Below are 14,626 nucleotides of genomic sequence, written 5' to 3'. Positions count from 1 at the left end.
GTACTGCAACCTCAGAAAAAGCACTTTGAGATCCGGAACGTTTGATATTATGAGCGTTTACAATTTGTGCTATTTGCTTATAGGATATAGACCTGAAGGAGACAGTATGCATGTATGTAGGCATGGAAGTTTTTAAAGACTGTTAAGGCTTACTGAGATGATAATGAATATGAGAGGGGAGAAGGTTTTCCAGTCAAAGGAGGATTGGTGCAAAGGGTATTACCCTACTTTCAGTCTTTTTTTTCCCCATGTTTCGGGACTCCGCAAGGAGGGCTGGGGAATAGGGTATGCTGAATTTAAGAATGATGCAGAAGGTCAGTCTAGAAGATAGTTGAGAGGGGGGTCAACATGAGAGGGTGTTTGAGTAAAGGGGAAAGTTCTTTTTTACATGGGGTAAATTAAAAGGTAGCAGTGTGGCTGAAAAGGTTTGATATGACTTGGCAGAGTAAGGAGTACAGGGCCAAAGGGGCTATGAAGTGGAGATGGTGATTAACAAACAATGTCTGGATAAGTGGATAGCATGACATTTCTGGGGTATTATGGAAGGCTGGAGAGTTAATATAGTTTGCAGTTATGTGTGAATGGGTGGGTTTGCCTCAGAATGACTGGAGTGTGTGTGTGTGTGTGTGTGTGTGTGTGTGTGTGTGTGTGTGTGTGTGTGTGAACCTATATATTATATACTCACACAGACATATGCAGGTAGATGCCGGGCCTATGAAGACCACTAAAGTGTCTAGGTCATTGCTCCAGCTATGTAAGTGTCTTGCTTTCAGTCACACAGTAAGCAAACTGAGGCTGGGCTACAAGAAGCAGTCTGAAAAAACATAGTCTTAATCCTCTGAGCTAAATGCAAGACTAAATTTTACCAGCTCACAAAGGCAGGAAAAAATATAATATACTTGGCATTTTATAGTACAGTGTAGAGGAAGGTGCTGTACAAACAGCAAGAGTATGTGCAATGTAAGACTAGATGCAAAAGTGAACTGGGAAGCTGACTTGGGAAGAACTGATAGCATTTACAAAGATAAGGTAGAGAAAGAGAAGTAGTGCAGCATGGACAGGCTGTACTAAAGCTGGGCTATGGAATCTCCAGGGCTTGTTGAGGTGTTTTGGGAGGCGGTAGCTGCTATAAAGTGAAGGGCAGTGACCCCTGTGTGAGATACATCATACAAATTGTGCAATGCTTTTGTATCCTCCCAGAAAGTTTGAGGAGGAATGAGATGGGAGATGATGATAAAATTGATGAACCTGTAGAAGCCTGGGTGTTCGTCATTTACATATGGGTTTGTTATGCAGCAAGGTAGAGGTAATTTGGTAAGAATTGTATGGATATAATTAATTTTGTCTCAAGAACTAGTTTATTTGGAGTTGAAGAAGAAGGGAGTAGTGGCAGAGAGAAAGAGGGAGATGCATTTGGTTGTAGTTCATAGGTTGGTACTAGGCTATCGGCCCTAGGACCTATACAAACCTAGCCATAACAATTCCCTGGCTATTTCTTCCCACACCATTTACTTCCCTGGACCCTGTCTAGCAGGGTGACTGACGTGATCCCCAGGGTGAATTTCATTTTTCCCATCCAATCATTAAGGTTCCTTTTGAAGAGGGCCAAAGAGGTGGTCTGCTTGACATGTATGGGCAATCTATTCCAGAGTGTGGGGAGTCTCTGGGTCAGGAACCTATCGCTCCAGCATGTTTTGTTTATTGCGATGACAAGGTTTAGATCCCTGGAGCGTGTGGCTCTGAGGGATTGGGATTTCTTTAAGTGCAGCATGTCCAACAGCTCTGGGTTTGACATGGCCTTGTATGTTAAGCAGAGATTGCCTCAGAGTAGATGATATGCGACAGAGTATAGCTGGAGTTTTTTAAGGCGGTCAGCATAGGGCATCTGCTTTAGACCTGTGATTCTTTTAGTGAGGTATTTCTGCGGCCTTTCCAGTTGCTGCAGATGTCTTGAGAGGTACATACCAAATGGGGAGTTGTATTCTATAATGGGTCCAATGAGGAATGAGTACAATGGGACAATGACCTCCTTTTTTCTGGATGAAAAGCCCTTAGTGATGAGGTGTGCCACATAGAAGGACTTCCTGACTGTTGTGGCGATGTGTTTATTGAAGGTGAGACCACTGTCCACCTGTGTCCCTAAGTCCCTTATCACACTTTTGGTGTTTAGTGTACTGCCACCTATGTGATAATTCACGGGTACATGTTATTTTCCCAAAGGGGCTAACTTTTAGTTATGTACTCACCATAACTTTAGATGTTTGGGATCCATCTCGCCTACATTCTGTACTGATGGGCTCGGAGCCGATCCCTCGGCTCCGACTCGGCACGCTTATGCTATAGAGCGAGGCCTCTAATTGGCTGAGCTATCTTTATCCCAGGATGCACCACCACCAATTCCCCAGATCTTGTTTGTCCGCATTCATGCACACAAGCACAACTTGATTATATAACATTGTTAGATGTTTCAAGATGAAACAACAGGATTCGGACCGTCTGATATCCTCTGATCTCCAAGGAAGGGGGAAGGAGGGTGGGTTATTAGGAATGTAGGCAAGATGGATCCCAAACATCTAAAGTTATGGTGAGTACATAACTAAAAGATGTTATGTGATCCTATCTCGCCTACATTCTGTACTGATGGGACAGCGTCCCTAGCACCTAAATCCCGGGTGGCTCATTGGAAAACACTCCTGAGCACTGTGGAACCAAATGAAGCTCGTCCTCTAGATGCCACATCTAATTTGTAGTGGGAAATGAAGGTGTGCGGGGAAGACCATGTAGCCGCAGCACAAATGTCACTAATAGCAAGCTTAGAATGAAATGCTATCGATGTAGCCATAGCCCTTGTAGAATGAGCCTTGACAGAGGTGGTAAGCTCTTTGTTAGAATAAAAATAAGCTTGAGTAATACAGTCCCTGATCCATTTGGCAATAGTGACTTTTGTGACGGCTTTGCCCAATTTGTTATCTGCAAAGGAAATAAACAACTGATCTGTTTTCCTTGTTTGTTTGGTCCTGTCTAGATAAAAACGCAACTGTCTGTGGACATCTAGTGTGTGGAAAATGAACTCCGCTTTGTTAGAGTATTTTGGGAAAAAAACTGGAAGCTCTAACGATTGTTGTAAGCAGAAACTAGAACAAATTTTAGGGACAAAGGAAGGATTTGGCCTGAGGGATACTCTGTCTTTGTGAAAAAACAAGTACGGGGGTTTTACAGACAAAGCTTGAAGCTCTGAAACTCTTCTGGCAGAAGTAATCGCCACGAGAAAAGCTGTCTTCCATGATAGGAACTTTATATCACATGTAGCTGCCGGTTCAAAGGGGAAAGTAGTCAAGGCACGTAACACTATATCGAGATCCCATGGAGGTGCAGGATGAGAAATCGGAGGTCTTAGTAGAGCAGCACCTTTCAAGAAGGTTTTACACAATCCGTTGCTCATTAAAGGTGGGTCTATGGATTCATGAAAATTAGAGATTGCTGCCAATTGTACCTTGATGGTAGAAACTGAAGATCCTTGATTGAAAAGAGAAGTCAAAAATTTTAGTACCTCTGCAACGGGAATAGAAATGGGGTCCAGGCCCCGGAGTTGAGCCCAAATAGCAAATCTTTTCCATTTGCTGGAATACAGTTTCTTTGTAGCAGACTTATGGGCCGAAGATAATATGTGCACAACATCTGGATCCAATGTATGACTCCTGACTATTGTCAGAAGAGGAGGAGCCAAGCCATCAATTTTAAGGTGTGTAGGGACTGGTGGAATAGTCCCGACTGGTGAACAAGTAGGTCTGGGATCTGATCCAGGAACCATGGACCTTCCAGAGCATGTCTCCGAAGATAGGGGAACCACACTTGACGAGGCCAGTAAGGGGCAATTAAGATCATTTTGCTCCCCAAGAGAGAAGCCTTTTGAATCACCCTGGGAAGGAGAGGAACTGGAGGGAAGGCATAAAGCAAGCCGGTGGGCCAAAGGTGGACTAATGCGTCCATGGGGCTCTTCCCCGGAGCCGGGGTTAGGGAGAAGAACTCTTTGCACTTTGCATTCAGGGGAGTTGCGAAGAGATCGCAACACGGAACTCCCCATTTGCTGAAAATCTGACTTGCCACTGCTACATTCAGTGACCATTCGTGAGGAGAGAGGATGGTTCGGCTCAACCTGTCGGCTATCACATTGGACTTGCCCGGTATGTGAGTAGCCACTAGGAAACGTTTGGTCGAGACTGCCCATTCCCAAACTCTCATGGCTTCTCTGCAAAGAGGATAGGATCTGGTCCCTCCCTGTTTGTTCAGGTACCAGACAACTGACATGTTGTCTGAGTGAACAGCAATTACGCCCTGAGGAAGATAATCGTGAAGGGCTTGAAGGGACAGAAGCACTGCCCTCATTTCTAAGATGTTGATATGAAGCAAAGTCTCTTCCGAGTGCCATTTGCCTTGGACTGACCTGCCCAGGGAATGCCCCCCCCACCCCGTCTGGGAGGCGTCCGTGGTCAAAATGGCCTCCGGAGGGGGTAGTACAAAGGGTCGTCCCTGATCCAAGTTGGAGGGCACTAGCCACCAGCGAAGGTCCCGTTTGCAAGATTCCGTGATCCATATGGGGTGGCTGAGAGGGAGTTCCTGAAAGGACCACTGAGCTGAAAGAAGCCACTGAAGAATTCTCATGTGCAACCTTGCCAGGGGAACTAGAAGAACCGTGGCGGACATGGATCCTAATAGCTGCAGGACCATTCTGGCTGGGGCTTTGGATCTGGAAAGTAAGGCTCGAACTTGAGCCTGTATGGTTAGTATCCTGTCTGTGGGTAGATAGACCCGCATTCGGTTTGAGTCTATCTCTACCCCTATGAATCTTATCCGTTGAGATGGCCGCAACACAGACTTTAGCCAATTGAAGGTGACTCCAAGGGAATTGCCCAGTGATATAGTGGCTTGTAGGCTCCGCAATAGTAGATGCTTGGAGGTGGCAGAAAGGAGCCAGTCGTCTAGATACGGAAACACTTGGAATCCTAGACTTCTCAGGTGAGCAGTCACGACCGCCAAACATTTGGTGAACACCCTGGGGGCTGTGGTGAGACCAAAGGGCAGAGCACGGAACTGAAAATGACTGCCTCCTAGGCTGAAGCGCAGATGTCTCCTGGACGCTTGATGTACCATGATATGGTAATAAGCGTCCTTGAGATCTATGGAGCACATCCAAACACCCTTCTCCAGCAATGGGAGAATGGTTTGTAGGGTGACCATTCGGAACTTGGACTTTCTGACTGAACGGTTTAGGATGCTGAGGTCCAAGATGGGCCACAAGTCCCCGGTCTTTTTTGGCACCAAAAAGAATCTTGAGTAAGTCCCTAATCCGATCTGGTCTGCGGGGACTGGTTGGATGACTCCTTTTTGCAGCAGCTTTGAAACCTCTGAGGCTGCGATGTCCCGTTGACTGGGTGGCGGGTCCGGGATTTTTTTGGACTGAGGGGGGGGGGGTGAGAGAATGGGATGGAGTAACCTCCGGCGATAATTCGAAGCACCCATCGGTCCTGAGTGATACCTTCCCAGGCCTTTAGGTGCTTCGAGAAAAGACCCCCGACTGGCTCCGGAGCTGCACAGCCGGGCAATCCCTCAGGGACTATGGAAGGCTGAAGAGCCACGAAAGGACTCGCGGTCTCCAGTGTTGCGAGGGCCTCTGCCGCCTCTGGGACGGCGTCTTCCGGAAGAATTTCCCCCTCTGCCTCTGGAAGGGGAATCCTCCTGCTGAGAGGGGTAAGGCTTCTGAGATCTACGGAACCACATTTTCCCTCCTCTTTTAGCCTTGGGATAAGGCCGAAAGGGAGTGGAAAATCGTGCCCCTACGGCAGTCAGAGTCTTACCCTCCTGTTCACAGCGGGTTAGTGTGTCCTTTACCTTGGGTCCAAACAGGAGGACCCATCAAAGGGTCGGCAAAGGAAGACTTAAAGGCCTCCGCGAAATGACACAGGCGGAGCCAGGCTTGTCTCCATAGAGCAATGCCTGTACCCGCCGCTCTACTCGCTCCTTCGGCCACATAAGAAATGAGCCTCATGGACGAGTTCGAAATGGACGACATTGTAGCCAGCTGAGAGCCAACCGTCTGGGCCAGCTCCTCAGGCAGGTTACCCAAGAGGGTATCGGATAGCTCCTTAATCAGATCCCTCTGAAATCTGGTAAAGTGCGTAAGGTAGTTCAAGGACCTCAGTGTAAAGGCCGCTGAACTAAGAGTGCGCTTTCCATACCGATCCATGCTCCTAGACTCCTTATTAGGAGGATGGACGGACGTCGAAGCCTCTGCTACATCTTGCTGGGTAGCAGATGCCACCACCAAAGCATCTACAGCCACACCTTTAGTTAGAAATTCTTTTTCCGGGGGCGCCGAGAGGAACTTATTCGGACGAGCAGGCACCGGTTCCACAGAGTCTGGGTGTTCCCACGCCCTTCGACAGATCAAATCCAAGAGCTCATCGAAGGGCGGAGACACCCAGGAGGCGGAGGGCTGAGCCCCAAAGGCCTTCAGGAACACCGACTCATCAGCAGAGGGAGGTTTGGACTGCCAGCCGCCTCGTTGTTTTAGGGCTTCAAGGATGTCTGCAAAGGAGACATCATCCGAGGACGACTTCGGGGACCCCTCTGCATCATCGAGGTCAGTGTCAGATGTCAGAGACTCATCAGGGGAGTCAACGTGCTTCCTCTTGCACGATCTTTTCCTGGGGGGTTCTTCCGAAGAGGCTTCAGAAGGACCTCCAGGGGGGGAGAAACCCCAGCGGGGGTAACCTGAGGCCCCGGGGCTCCGCTGTCTAAGTACAGGGGGACTGCCAATGACCCAGTTTCCGTATGCAGGGAAGGAGCTGGGGAAACCGTGGAGGTAGCCAAGGAAGATTTGGCTAATGCACTCCTCATAGCCCTGAAGGCGGGACCACCAGAATCCTGGGAGGGTCCCACCTCCGTAGCCACGACAGTGGACGGCACTCCCGCCACCGACACACCAAGAGGAAGACTTGGGACCGAAAGCATCAATCCCGAAGCCTCCCCCCCAGGGCCGAAGGAGGAAGTCCGTGTACTGAACTCCGACCCAAGAGCCGGAGTTGGAGCAAGGGTCGGGCCCGACCCTAAGACCTCCACAGGTTCCACCAGCACTGGCTCCAACGGTGCCGAAGCTGTTGGAGGAGGAATCACAGCAGGAGGGACCATCGGCTCCGAAGCCGAATGGGTTGGAGCCGAAACAAGCTTTTGGAACACCAGAGACTGGAAGAGTCGAAGGAGCACCCTGTCGATGTCCGAATCGGACATCTTGGATGATCTAGAGGATACCGATCGGGCCCGAACCGATTTCTCCATCGGCTCCGAAGGGCTCGGGGACCGGCTCCGAATGGACTCAACAACTATCGGCTCCGAAGAAGATCTCAAAGAAATTTCCCTCGGTGCCGATAAGGACTTCGGCTCCGAGGAGGAAGAGTCTGAGCCGGTAACCCTTATCGGCTCCAATATCAGTGGAGCCGATGAGGGTGACCCGCCTCTCGATGCCCCAGACCTCGGCTCCGAAACCAGAGGGGTTGAGGCTGGAGGCATCGAGGCAGACCGTTCCGCCCTCGGCTCCAAAGTCCGTGGAGCCGATGGAGAAGTCTGCTTAGATTTTTTAGCGGTCGGTTCCGACAGACTGGTCGGAGCCAACGCTTTCTTCTTTTTAGAAGGAGACGGAGAGGAAGATAAAGCCTCCTCGAAGGAAGGCTTGATTAATCCCTTGAGGATTAATTTGTTCTTCCTCTCCTGGAGGACTCTTGATGAGAACGCGTGGCACACACTACACGATTCTTGTAGGTGCTTGGCACCTAAGCAATAGACGCACGAGGAGTGGTCTTCCGTTATGGACATTTTAAAACCACACCTCGTGCATTTCTTAAACCCGGAGGGTTTGGGTTCTTTAGACATAACTGCTTCAGGTCACAGAACCTATTTAAGCTAGAAAAAAACACCAACTTGGTCAAAGGTAAAGTTTAAGTTTAACAAGTTTTTTTTTTTTTTTTTTTTTAAACACTAAACAGTAAAACACACAGTGAAAAAAGAAAGAGAAAGAGAGTCAAGACCCTCTAACTTAAACGGGTACTTGACCCAAGAAAGAGACACTAATAGCAAAGCAACAGGGGAAGGCCCCTCTAACTAAAACGGGAAACCTTCCCTGACTAAAAAAATCACGAATTTCTCAACCAAAATTAACCAATCACACTAATATCACAACAATAGCTGTTAAAACAGCTTTTGGGTTCAAAGTAAGGAAATTTGTGATAGGAAAAAGCCTAAATAAATAGTACTTAGCCCAGCCAAGTTGAGACCACGTCTAAGCTTGATAGCGGCAAACGAGATCTGGGGAATTGGTGGTGGTGCATCCTGGGATAAAGATAGCTCAGCCAATTAGAGGCCTCACTCTATAGCATAAGCGTGCTGAGTCGGAGCCGAAGGATCAGCTCCGAGCCCATCAGTACAGAATGTAGGCGAGATAGGATCACATAACATCTATACATTTCTTGGCATTGAGCTTGAGCCCATGGCATGTTAATGATAGGTGGGGTAAAAGGGAAAACTGCAAAAAGATGTCTCTAATGGACACAGGTAACCTGTAAATGGTTCATCTCCCAGGCCCATGCTTACACTTGTCAAGGGTATCAGAACTTGTCAGAGATTTGGGATGCATGGCTAGGCTTAAAAGGACCTTGTGGCCGTTAGCCTAGTAAACATCTATGAATCTATGGAGAGAGATAGGAGATGCGAGACTCAGTCACATGCTTGTGAACTCATCTTTGCAGCTCCACTAACTGGGTCATCTAAATTCCCTTGGTGTTCCCTCAGCCAGTCCCCCCTTGAGTAATTTAAGTACCAGACTGCATTGTGGGTTAAGCTGTGATCCCCCATGTACAATTAAAAATGGGTCAGCAATCTGTTCTAATAAGCTCTATCTAGCAGCAGTGCCACTTGGGCCTAGAGCAGAAATTTGACCATTTAGCATCAATAATAACCAAGTTGCCACTATATACGGTTTGTGATTAAGGAACAGAACTCTGCATAAGGAAGCAAATGATAATATTTCAATGACAGTGCAGCACATGGACTTAGTGATAACTCAAGCCAACTTGTAGATTCAGGTATGGCAAGCTGTCAGCCTCAGTCATCACACAGAAACAAGCCATGTGCAGTAAATTAAACAATAGATCACCAGCAGCAATGTTATTGTGCTAGCCTCCTTCCTTGTGGTGGCCTCTTGCTCTGGGGAGGGGGTGTAGATGCTTCCTTGAGAACAGGACATGGAAGGGTGAGAGGGACACAGGTGGTTCCATGTGAAGGCATGTCAAAGAATGGGCATGCCTACACATCAGGAGCATAGGTGGTCACTCCACAGTGATGCAGAAGCCCATGTAAACCACAAGGGGGTAGGGGTTTAGACTGCATAATTAAAAAAAATGCCATAATGGCTGCCAGGATGATGGCTCCGGAATGTGTTCTTGCCTCACTGGGAATGAATGGGCAGAAAAATGTACAGTTGCATAAATAAACTTACTGTAACAGCAGAACATATCACTGTTGCAACAGCCTAAGCTATATGGGTCCTACCCCCTGCAACAGGCCAGCTTCACAATAATAAGGATGCCTTCCACATAGTTCAACTGTCAGGATTTCAAGCAGAGATCCAGAAAAGTACAGTTGGATACAAAAAGCTTCAGTGCATTTGTTGCCCAGGAGGAAGGCAAGAACCCTGAAGAACAAAGTTTGAAAACAAACCAAACAATAAATGTGTACAAAAAACAGTGGACATATCCACACCCTGGCTACACCAAAAAAAAAAATTCAAACCAAAATGGGGCCTGGAGGGAGGGAGATTGCTGCAACAGTCATCTATTATAGTAAGCTTACTTGTATAACTATACTATGGTCACACATAGATCACTGCTGTAGTACCTTGAGCTATATCAATAGATTATCATTTCACAGAGGAAAAAAAACAGGAAAACTGGAGGAGGCCGATAATCTAAGACTCCAGGAGCCCTTGAAGAATGGTCCTAGAAAAGCCTGTTCAGGACCTGTAAAAAGAATCTAGTTTGTTTTGCTTTGTAAATGTGTGCACAGAGGACCATGCTGCCTCTAGCACACTTTCAGAGTCTACCCTTTTCCAAAAAGCCACTGAAGAAGCCACAGCCATTGTGGGATGTGCTGTAACCTTGTCTGGAAGTGGGTTATTACTGTGAGTATATAAAAAAGGCAATAACAAGACAACCACCTGGAAATGCCATGTTTTGACTACTTTATAGGAGATAAACAACTGTTCAGTTTTCCTGAATGTTCATATTATGTCTAGGCAGCATCTGAGCTGTCTTGTGGATAACTAGTGTGATGAATTTTTTTACCCCTGTTCTTAGGTTCAAGAACAAAACCTGGAAGATTAATAGTCTGGCTTAGTAAAGTCTGAGACCACTTTACACATAAAGATTTGTTCTCAAATGACCCCCTGTCCCTGTGGAAAACAACTTAGGGCTGACTCACCAAAGGAGTTTTTAACTCTCTCCTAGCACATGTCAGTGAAATAAGCAAAACCTTCTTTCAAGATAAGGACCTTGGTTCAACTGGATGCTCTTGTTCAAATGGAGACAGAGTAAGCTTGTCAACAGCAATACTGAAATCCGAAGGATGAACTGCCCATTTCCTAGGTGGATGAGTATGTAAAAAGAAGTTATGTACTCAACATAATGTTCCATGTTTGTTGTCCTTGATCTCGCCTTCCTTCTTGCTGTTTGGGTTCGGAGCCGATCCTTGGCTCCGAATCGGCCGTATACTATAGCTCGAGAGCTTTTACTGGCTCGAGGCTAGTCCCTATCCCAACATGCCTAGCAGTAGTTACCCAGATCTTGTTTGTGATAACCCAGCACTAGACCATGCAGGTAGAAAAAATACCCTATTTTACATATAAGAGCACACTTGCATATAAAGGTGTAAACCATCAGCAAGAGTAAGAAAGGGAGACTAGGCCTAACTAAATGGTATGGTAAAGGGAAACTCAGCCAGTGGATACAAAAAGCTTCAGTGCATTTGTTGCCCACCGGAAAGGCAAGAACCCTGAAGAACAAAGTTTGAAAACAAACCAGACAATAAATGTGTACAAAAAACGGTGGACATATCCACACCCTGGCTACACCAAAAAAAAAATTCAAACCAAAATGGGGCCTGGAGGGAGGGAGATTGCTGCAACAGTCATTTATTATAGTAAGCTTACTTGTATAACTATACTATGGTCACACATAGATCACTGCTGTAGTACCTTGAGCTATATCGATAGATTATCATTTCACAGAGGAAAAAAAACAGGAAAACTGGAGGAGGCCGATAATCTAAGACTCCAGGAGCCCTTGAAGAATGGTCCTAGAAAAGCCTGTTCAGGACCTGTAAAAAGAATCTAGTTTGTTTTGCTTTGTAAATGTGTGCACAGAGGACCATGCTGCCTCTAGCACACTTTCAGAGTCTACCCTTTTCCAAAAGCCACTGAAGAAGCCACAGCCATTGTGGGATGTGCTGTAACCTTGTCTGGAAGTGGGTTATTACTGTGAGTATATAAAAAAGGCAATAACAAGACAACCACCTGGAAATGCCATGTTTTGACTACTTTATAGGAGATAAACAACTGTTCAGTTTTCCTGAATGTTCATATTATGTCTAGGCAGCATCTGAGCTGTCTTGTGGATAACTAGTGTGATGAATTTTTTTACCCCTGTTCTTAGGTTCAAGAACAAAACCTGGAAGATTAATAGTCTGGCTTAGTAAAGTCTGAGACCACTTTACACATAAAGATTTGTTCTCAAATGACCCCCTGTCCCTGTGGAAAACAACTTAGGGCTGACTCACCAAAGGAGTTTTTAACTCTCTCCTAGCACGTCGGTGAAATAAGCAAAACCTTCTTTCAAGATAAGGACCTTGGTTCAACTGGATGCTCTTGTTCAAATGGAGACAGAGTAAGCTTGTCAACAGCAATAATGAAATCCGAAGGATGAACTGCCCATTTCCTAGGTGGATGAGTATGTAAAAAGAAGTTATGTACTCAACATAATGTTCCATGTTTGTTGTCCTTGATCTCGCCTTCCTTCTTGCTGTTTGGGTTCGGAGCCGATCCTTGGCTCCGAATCGGCCGTATACTATAGCTCGAGAGCTTTTACTGGCTCGAGGCTAGTCCCTATCCCAACATGCCTAGCAGTAGTTACCCAGATCTTGTTTGTGATAACCCAGCACTAGACCATACAGGTAGAAAAAATACCCTATTTTACATATAAGAGCACACTTGCATATAAAGGTGTAAACCATCAGCAAGAGTAAGAAAGGGAGACTAGGCCTAACTAAATGGTATGGTAAAGGGAAACTCAGCCAGTGGATACAAAAAGCTTCAGTGCATTTGTTGCCCAGGAGAAAGGCAAGAACCCTGAAGAACAAAGTTTGAAAACAAACCAGACAATAAATGTGTACAAAAAACGGTGGACATATCCACACCCTGGCTACACCAAAAAAAAAATTCAAACCAAAATGGGGCCTGGAGGGAGGGAGATTGCTGCAACAGTCATTTATTATAGTAAGCTTACTTGTATAACTATACTATGGTCACACATAGATCACTGCTGTAGTACCTTGAGCTATATCGATAGATTATCATTTCACAGAGGAAAAAAAACAGGAAAACTGGAGGAGGCCGATAATCTAAGACTCCAGGAGCCCTTGAAGAATGGTCTTAGAAAAGCCTGTTCAGGACCTGTAAAAAGAATCTAGTTTGTTGTGCTTTGTAAATGTGTGCACAGAGGACCATGCTGCCTCTAGCACACTTTCAGAGTCTACCCTTTTCCAAAAAGCCACTGAAGAAGCCACAGCCATTGTGGGATGTTCTGTAACCTTGTCTGGAAGTGGGTTATTACTGTGAGTATATAAAAAAGGTAATAACAAGACAACCACCTGGAAATGCCATGTTTTGACTACTTTATAGGAGATAAACAACTGTTCAGTTTTCCTGAATGTTCATATTATGTCTAGGCAGCATCTGAGCTGTCTTGTGGATAACTAGTGTGATGAATTTTTTTACCCCTGTTCTTAGGTTCAAGAACAAAACCTGGAAGATTAATAGTCTGGCTTAGTAAAGTCTGAGACCACTTTACACATAAAGGTAAGATTTGTTCTCAAATGACCCCCTGTCCCTGTAGAAAACAACTTAGGGCTGACTCACCAAAGGAGTTTTTAACTCTCTCCTAGCACATGTCAGTGAAATAAGCAAAACCTTCTTTCAAGATAAGGACCTTGGTTCAACTGGATCCTCTTGTTCAAATGGAGACAGTAAGCTTGTCAACAGCAATACTGAAATCCGAAGGATGAACTTTTAGTTATGTACTTACCATAACTTCGGATGTATGGGATCCATCTCGCCTACATTCATAACAGATGGGTTCGGAGCCGATCCATCGGCTCCGACTCAGCCACTATACACTAGAACGAAGTCTCTCATTGGCTGGGCTCCCCCTTATCCCAGAATGCACCACACCTACTTCCCCAGATCTTGTTTGTTCGCTTTCATACATTCATACAGGCACAGAAAAAACATACCAATAACTGTAACCAACTAGAGCCCTTCAAGAGAAGAGCTCAGCAAGAGCAATATTTCCTCCAAACCCAAAAGGTAGGGGGAAGGAGGGTGGGTATGTATGAATGTAGGTGAGATGGATCCCATACATCCGAAGTTATGGTAAGTACATAACTAAAAGATGTAATGGGATCCTATCTCGCCTACATTCATAACTGATGGGACAGCGTCCCTAGCACCTAAATCCCTGGTGGCTCATTGGAACACACTCCTGAGAACTGCGGAACCAAAGGAAGCTCTGCCTTGGGAAGCCACATCAACCTTATAATGAGAAATGAAGGTGCGCAGAGATGACCAAGTAGCAGCCGCACAAATATCATCTATTGAAACTTTGGAGTGAAATGCTACAGAGGTGGCCATAGCCCTGGTAGAATGAGCCTTGAGTGGGAAAGGTAACTCTCTGCCTGACTGGGAATAAATGAAGGAGATGCAATCCTTAATCCATTTGGCTATGGTGGTTTTGGCAACTGGTAGACCTAACCTATTCTCCGCAAAGGACACAAACAGCTGGTTCGATTTTCGTGTCTGACTGGTCCTAAGTAAAAACGCAGTTGCCTGTGAACATCCAACTGGTGGAAGGTATATTCTGCTCTATTAGAAAAATTTGGAAAGAAAACAGGGAGCTCCAAGGATTGCTGAATGCATAAAGGGGATGCTACCTTAGGCAAAAAGGAGGGATTCAATCTGAGGGAAACTCTGTCTTTATGAAAAATCAAATAAGGAGGAATAGAACAGAGAGCCTGAAGCTCTGAAACCCGCTTAGCAGAAGTTATTGCCACTAGAAGGGCGGTTTTCCAAGATAGAAATTTTATATCATAAGTCGCTGCCGGCTCAAAGGGATGGGCAGTTAAGGAGGCCAGAACCAAATTTAAGTCCCAAGGGCGTGCAGGATGGGCCATAGGAGGCCTGAGGAGCCAAGCTCCCTTAAGAAAGGACTTGCAAAGTCTGTTTGCCATTAAGGAAGGCTCTACGGAAACA

The 14,626-nt window shown here is 46.0% G+C and overlaps 1 protein-coding gene across 4 annotated transcripts in view; it reads right to left on the bottom strand.

The window, feature by feature from the left end:
* The window catches only part of NTPCR (nucleoside-triphosphatase, cancer-related), a 473,959-nt gene that overhangs the window by 163,717 nt on the left and 295,616 nt on the right, over nt 1-14,626 (bottom strand). The window lies entirely within an intron of this gene.

This window comes from Protopterus annectens, chromosome 1.part1 (assembly GCF_019279795.1).
Source record: "Protopterus annectens isolate FY-2018-M chromosome 1.part1, PAN1.0, whole genome shotgun sequence".
NCBI classification, from domain to species: Eukaryota; Metazoa; Chordata; order Ceratodontiformes; family Protopteridae; genus Protopterus; species Protopterus annectens.
This window is presented reverse-complemented; position numbering and strand designations above follow the sequence as displayed.